The sequence below is a fragment of the Nanorana parkeri genome, unplaced genomic scaffold (assembly GCF_000935625.1).
Source record: "Nanorana parkeri isolate BGI_ZX_2015 unplaced genomic scaffold, ASM93562v1 scaffold454, whole genome shotgun sequence".
Classification (NCBI taxonomy): Eukaryota; Metazoa; Chordata; class Amphibia; order Anura; family Dicroglossidae; genus Nanorana; species Nanorana parkeri.
In genome coordinates, this window is record NW_017306722.1 from 186972 (window position 1) to 194583 (window position 7612).

At 37.5% G+C, this 7612-nt stretch overlaps 1 protein-coding gene across 1 annotated transcript in view; it reads left to right on the plus strand.

Moving 5' to 3' along the window:
- MAGI2 (membrane associated guanylate kinase, WW and PDZ domain containing 2) overlaps positions 1–7612 on the plus strand; it is a gene marked incomplete at its 5' end in the record, with an annotated part of 203533 nt that overhangs the window by 169856 nt on the left and 26065 nt on the right. The window lies entirely within an intron of this gene.

Sequence of the window (7612 nt, forward strand, 5' to 3'; positions counted from 1 at the left end):
GACGTCAGTAGGTAAGCTCCCCCCCCCCCCCACTTTTTTTTGTCACCTGCAGGTTTATTTAACCTAAAGTGACACTAAATTTAGGCGTTAAATCTTAAAAATACATTCAAGTACTGCTGAATGTACAGCTGTAGATCCTCAAATCTTCTCTAAATTCATGCTGACGCTGTCCTTCCTTCTGGAGGGTGGCTACTTTTGTTCCCCATGGTCCCTGTATGTGTTGTAAAGTAGCCACCACCCAAGCTTACTCCTGCGATTAACACAATCATGTGAGATTGTAGTCCATCATGGTAGCGAGCTTGGAGTGGTGGCTAATTTACAACACACACAGGGACCATGCGGAACAAAAGTAGCCACCCTCCAGAAGGAAGGACAGTGTCAGCACCAATTCATAGATTATTTGAGGATCTACAGCTAAGTGATACACAAATAAGATACATTTTTATTAATAGTAAAAGTACTTAAATGCATTTTTAAGATTTAACTCCTGTGTTTAGTGTCACTTTAACACTTTATTTAACTCTATGCTCAGCAACATGTTCTGATGCAATGTTGCACCTCTGAATGTGCTGCGCAAAAATGTAAATGTCCTAATTTATTTCAGCACACACCAGAGCAGCATGTTGATGTTAACTTAAGCAATAGGACAGAAGGCACATTACCTTGTCTATGCATTGGGCAACACTGGTGCTGCTGTGAACGAGCCCTACTGATGTATTAATAAATACAGAGATGTATTCATTTGTGTCTTCATATCTGCTTGGAGTTTAGCTTTGAATAAAACTTGGAAACAGAGCTGTTTCTGTCATCAGACAAGGTGACAGTTTTGTCTTAAGCAGCACCCCTTTCTGGTCAGCATAAGGATGTCCCTCCAGGCTCTGAGCACTTCTGCTCCTGTATAATAGACATGCCGAATTCACTTATAGCTGAGGTCAGGCATAAACATTCCGTATTCTTTGTGTTAGGCGGTCTCCCCGCAACTACTGTATTGAATGCTATGGCAGAACTCTGCAGAGCTTGACTCTTGTGAGGGAAACAGGGCCCTCATTTCCTGTCGCCACCCTAAGTGACAGCTGGGGTCATGGGGTCAGCTATGTGCAGCTGCTTCAACATAACGGTAAGGATTGTGCCAATTTCTCTTGAAGATTGGTATTCAATATAAAATATTTATAAAAATCCAACTCCATGCAATCCCTTAAAGGAAACCTGTATTGAGAGAAGTATGGGGGCTGCCATTGCGAACCAGTTTGTAAAAATGCAGGTTCTCTAGCAGTTTATGAGTTCAGTACTTTCTAAATCACTGGCCTGGAACAAACATGCAGATTAAATGTCATAGGAAAGTCAGGACTCCTGCTCTGCTTATTTGATCCATATTAGAGCCTCCATAAGCGCCGAAGCCCTTGGATCATCATCCAGACAGCTAGCATTTACAAAAAGAGAAGTCAGCAGTGGCAGCCTCCATTATTCTTTCAGTACATGTTTTCTTGAACCCACCCCACCTCAACTCCATCTTCCACAAGTATTTCTATTTAATGTGCTTTATTTTATGGTTCCCCAAAGTAGTTAATATTGACCCCCAAGGGTCGATAAGACTATCCAAGGGATCCGTAAAATGGCTATAAATTCAAAAGGGGGTCAGTAAATGACTGGGGGTGAACAGGTGGTTGATAAATAGATTAGGTGGTTGAAACTTCATGAGGCTGTTTATGTCCTAAAGAGTTTCAGACCCCTGATTTAGGGCCTGTATCAGAACTGTTTTTCTCCCTAAAAAAACTCAATAGGGGAAATAAAAAAGCAGCTCAAAGCAGGTCAGTAGGAGTGCAGGCAGAATGCACCTGAAAGCAGCTGATGTCTACTAATGCTGAAATGTTTATTTTTATGTCAGCAGGAGAGGGTTGAAATGAATTGTTTAATGGAGAGGAGATATAGCTAACATGGGATCAAGACATGCCTGCTTTATTTGACATTTAGATGCAGTGCTGCACATATTGTGAACAAAAAAAGCTACATTTTTTGCTGCTTTGTGGGATCCCTATTCCTCTGACAGTCAGGCATACGTAGTAAACATTATATATTGCCAAACGTATTGGGACACCCCTCCAAATCATTGGATTCAGGTGTTCCAATCACCTCCATGGCCACATGTGTATAAAATCAAGCACCTAGGCATGCAGACTGCGTCTACAAACATTTGAAAGAATGGGTCGCTCTCAGGAGCTCAGTGAATATTTTTCCTCTGCATGTCATTGCCATCTGTTAGTGGTAAAGATTGGCACAGACACAGCAGTGCCTCCATCTAGCTATGTGTCATAGAGCCCGGTATGCATAGACAACAAATTCAAGGTGTGTGTGATTAGAAGTTAAGCTTATTTCTATATTTTTTACCATCAGCATCAGAAATTGAGACTACATTATCTATAGATTATTTTTCAGAGAGCTATATAACCTGGTCACTAAAAAAAACATTGGTGATTTTGCTTTGAATAGAGTTCTTTTAATCTCTTTTGTTAACTCTTTTAAAATAACCCTTTCAGCAAAAATTGCATAACGTCAGTGTCATATAATCCAGCTACTTCACCCGCCCCTCCCCCCCGAAGAAAAAAGAAAATGATTGTCCTAACTTTGTTTTTCAAATTTTTGGATAAAGAAGAAAAGGTTAGAACTTCTGTCATTTATTTACGGTCAGTGCCCACTGAAAAGGTTTCCCCTCACTTCCTACCCTGGTGATGACAGGTAGTGAGGGGAATATACATTAGTAGAGATATCCCTATCTCTACTAAACCAAACCATTATTGCTGTTATATCTGCTTCTTGTTCAAAAGATTTTCACTGATTTTCCAGTCCAACAACCACACAAAAAGTAAGTGGTAATGTCCATAATGAATCAATGAGCTATCAAACCAAGGTTTCAATAAGTATCTGCTGTATCTGGGTACAGAGAAGTGCCAAGAGCCTGCTAGCCACTGCCAAAATACTGATTTCCTACTGCATTGACTCAAAGTATAAAAGACAGACAACTGGTGCTTTTAAAAGGACACCAGCGTTCACAGCCCCCAAAGCTGTACCTGTGACAAGTGTACTTTTTTTTCTTCTTTTTTTTTCTTTTATTAATTTGGAAGTATGGAACCTGCACTTTTGCCCCAAACCTTAACTCCAGTATCATTAGTGCTATAGTGCTAATACCTATTATCAACTGAATTATTATGCCAATATTTCTGACCACCAAAATATAACCAGCTACAAGCCAGACACAAAGACTTTTGCTCCAGATACAACTGTCATGTATCAAAGATACTCCTGTGTGAAGAAAGCACAAGGATAATCTGCCAACATGCTGGTTGCTGGATGCTCCTCCTGTGCACGAGTGCTAATGAAAGTTTTATATATTATAGACTGATAAATATGTACATACTTTTACATTCATGGAGCAGAGTGTTGCGAGTAAACAAAAACGTATCTAAATTTGCATATATAAATGTTTTTAATATAAGTGGGTCAATATTCAGTTTTCCTACTATTTTATGTAAAGGGAGTACGTTTTATGTCTGAAAACAGTTGAGATTTTTCTTTTGGTTGTGTTAATATTCATAGACAATTTACTTTTACCTTGATGGGTAATATGTGTTCATGCTGGAACTATGAATATCATTTTCTTCAACTTACATGATGCCTGTGGTGATGAGCCTTTGGGTTCTCTTAATAAAAAAAACAATAAGTTGCACAAATAGGGGTATGTTTTTATCTAGATGGATTCATGACTGATGAATATTGCTTTCCTTGGAATTATATAATGTATGTATGTGCATGCAAACTTGACCTGGTAAAGTTTATTTTCTCAAATTACAAGGAAATCTTCAATTTAATCTTCATATTTTAATGATTCATTGTAAATAAGCGTTATGAATCCAGATCATTATTAGTTTTTGGCTATTTTTCTGTTGCTCTAAAGTTAATTATTCCCCCTCACCTTCCCCAAGGCAGCAGGTCCTTTACAAGAATACGCACAGAAGGGTGGCATGCCTTTGAAACCCATTCTAGGGTGAACTCAGATTCTTCTTTCCTTATGTTTCAACTGGAAAATAAATACACCCCTATGTGTTATGGAAGTGCTTGTTACTATAGCCACATCTGCTTGCTATAACTTCTAACAAGGCCATTTTAATTTGTGTGCCTTGTATTGAAACACAGACTGAAGGTGCACCTCTACAATGTTTAACTACCATCAATATACGTAAATTGAGCAATGGTTAAATGTGTCTTCATTAGGTATGTAACATTTGCACTTCAGTAAAGAAATTGTACATCATGAATTATTTAATGTTATATAAAAGGTCCAAATTCACTGTATATTTGACCTTATTTTTAAAGGGAAAATGCTGTTTTCGAAAACAAATACATAATCCCCCATAATAGACCTCTGATGGATTCTACTATATTTTTTTTACTTCCTAGCCTGCCAGGCAGTGTTTACATTGCCTTGTGTCCCCAAGAACTTCTGAAATATGGTGCAAATGTGGAGTCCAGTGTAGGTCTCCAGGTTAGCCATTGTTTACTACAGCTGGGAACAGTGTACTGTCAACCTATCAAAATACGCTAGAAATACTGTACAACCCACACCCTGCTCTGGCCCAGTACAGGCAGGCCAGTAAATATATGGACTTGTATTTAGATTGGGGAAATTGTAAAGGGAGAGTAAATGTTAGCATTTATTGTGAAATGAAACCTATCCTTTAAAGCAGAATAAAACTAAACCCTTGCAGTGGGACTATCCCCACACTGCAATGGTTAAGTGCTTGATTTGGTCTAGGGTCTAAAATAACAAAGATATATTCACCCAGACCTCGGTCCCGCCTGGCTGCTAGACCGTTCCTTGCAGTCTCTCTCTTTCTTTGCTCTGGGGATGGAATGTGCCTCAGCATCCTCACATATAATACACTTAGACCGCTGAGGGGGAGAAAGGCTGCAGGGACTGGTCTAGCAGCTAGGCAGGACATGTGACCCTCTGGCTTGGTACAAATGCACAGTATCCAACATATTTTGAGTATATTTATAATGCCAGATGCCATGTGATGTAGAAGGTTGCATATGTATTGGTAGGGCTTAGCTTTAACTAATATTTTATGTGCATGCCTTATAATACAAGTAACTCTTTTCATGTTAGAAACATTTCTGTAACTTTGCTAATCTACTAAGAATTCTTTGCTAACAGTTCTATATCTTTGTGTCACTGTTCTGTTAATTCTAATGATTGGTCCTAGGCTGTTCCTCCCCTTCCTTTAGGAATGGCACCTTCTTCCAGTCTCTCCATGTGCATGAAAAGTGACAAGCATGGGTCCCCATATTTCTACTTATTGGGCCACCCTAAAGACACGGTTTGTAAACTCTGCATGCATATTACCTTTTCTTCTAATCTGCTGTTGTTTCACGTGTTTGTGCTTACATATTCGTCTTAATACTACACGCCTTTGTTGCACAATAATTTACCTGCTTGTGTTATTAATTTGAGTAGTACAGTGTACATGATGTTCCGTTAGAACCACCACCAAAAACATGTAATACAGCAAGACCTATATTTCTAGAATACCACAAGAAGCAGCGAGTATTTGCTTGTCGGAGCTTCAACTAGGCAAAGGTGCTATTTTTTTTCGGTAACACTACACAAGTAAAAAAAAATGGCTAAATAGGTTTTATAAACCTAAAGGATGAATGAAAATGTACAGTTCTACTTTAGATAGATCCAGATTTTGAGGGCCAAGGCAGGGATCCATGTTTTATTTATTCTAGAAAACCTTTGTGAGGCTTTACATTACACTAGTACTTCAGATGAGACATTTATTTTTAATGGTGTATCATAATAAGCAGGCATCGCAATATTTAATGGCTTTACTTGGGCTTTTTTTTTTTTTTAAGTGAGGCATGTGCTTTAATTTCATGAATGTTTCCATTTGCTTTTAAGCCATACCTATATATGATGAGTATGTATAACTGTTCTAATTCAATTCATATCTAAAGAGTAACACAACATTTAAACTGAAAGGTGCACTCATCCATATCAGCCAATCATCGCTAATCCTTGTCCAGGAAAGGTAGACAATGAAGACAGATGACAGATTGCTTTGTTTAATGTACTGTAAATTTACATGTAAATGTAAAACCAATGGGCAAGCATCCCGGTGGTTTAGGGCTTGTGCACATGCTTGATTATCATTTAGAATCAAAGTGTGTTTGATAAACAGTTTTAAAGCTATTCAAATGCACTGTGGTTATTAACAATGGAATCTGACAGGACAGGTACACGAGCCGTTCTTTTTAAGAACGCTGCTTGTTCTGTTCAACAAGTTTTAGATCAATTTAATTCCATTTCTGTCAAGCACTATGCATCTGAAATGCATGTCATCATGGTATGCAATGTAGTACATGCATTTCTTAATATTTGTAATGCTTTTATCACTCCTTTCAAGGAAATCCACAATGACTTTGTTATTGAAAGCTAAATCAAATGTATAATCCTTTTTACGTGCATCTCACAAGCATCTTAAATGCATGTATTTTTGTATGTGTTTAGTATTTCACAGAGAGATGCTCTTGACTTTGTTAGCTTGCTATATCCATTACATAAGCCCTAACAGTAGTGCTACTTACATTAATAGATGTGAGCTCTTGCGTATAGTGAATTCTTGTGGCAGCCAAGTAACATTATATAAACAATTCTACACAGGAAACAAGTTTCTGAATGGTATTTGGAAACATTTATTGATGTGAACTTGAGTCAGAAGCATGGCACTAAAGAGGCAGACATTTGAATATGAGCATTTTGTATTAGTTATTTATAAGGACACTACAGTATGTTTCTCAGTTTTGCATGTTTTTTATCTTAATAGTTGTTAAAGCTATTGTAGTTATTATATAGTATGTTTACACTTTCTTAAGCTGCCATCAGGGTATCTGTTTATTGAACCTGATTTATAAATATAAAAAATGTATTTTCTACTGCATGAAAAATCCTTGGGGTGCAATCTTCCTTATGTCTCATTTCAAGTTCTTTTCAGAAACAGAACAATAAAAATAAAATGTTTAACAGACCTGGATACACATAAAATTCTAGCATGTTACTGTATGTTGTAATAACCACAAAGCCAAATTAAATATGCTGACCTTAGCTACATTTCTCAATGGAATGCTACTGAAACAAATATACAATACATGCAGTATTATCTGCCAAAAACAAAGCTGTTATCACTGCTAGACCATTACTGCTAAAGCGTCTTGTTCCAGTATAGAAGCATGATAATTAATAAATCCACTTGACATGGATGTTTCAAATTTGGGTAAACTCTGGCTGTTTGATTCATCCATCATATCTTTATAGCTCCCTTGTATTCTGCTATAGGTGAGATCATCCTGGGAGGTTTTGACTACTAGCTCCTATCTACTGTATTCATAATTATGCTGCTCCTTTTTAGAGTCTTGCCAATACAGTCTTCTGGATTCTCCATTTATTCCCAGAGAGAATTCAGCCTAAAGTTGACAGAAGTATTAATGGCCTTTATTGGGGATTAGAACCAAAAACTTTTGATTAATCAAATGACTGCCATACTGCTAGCAATATATC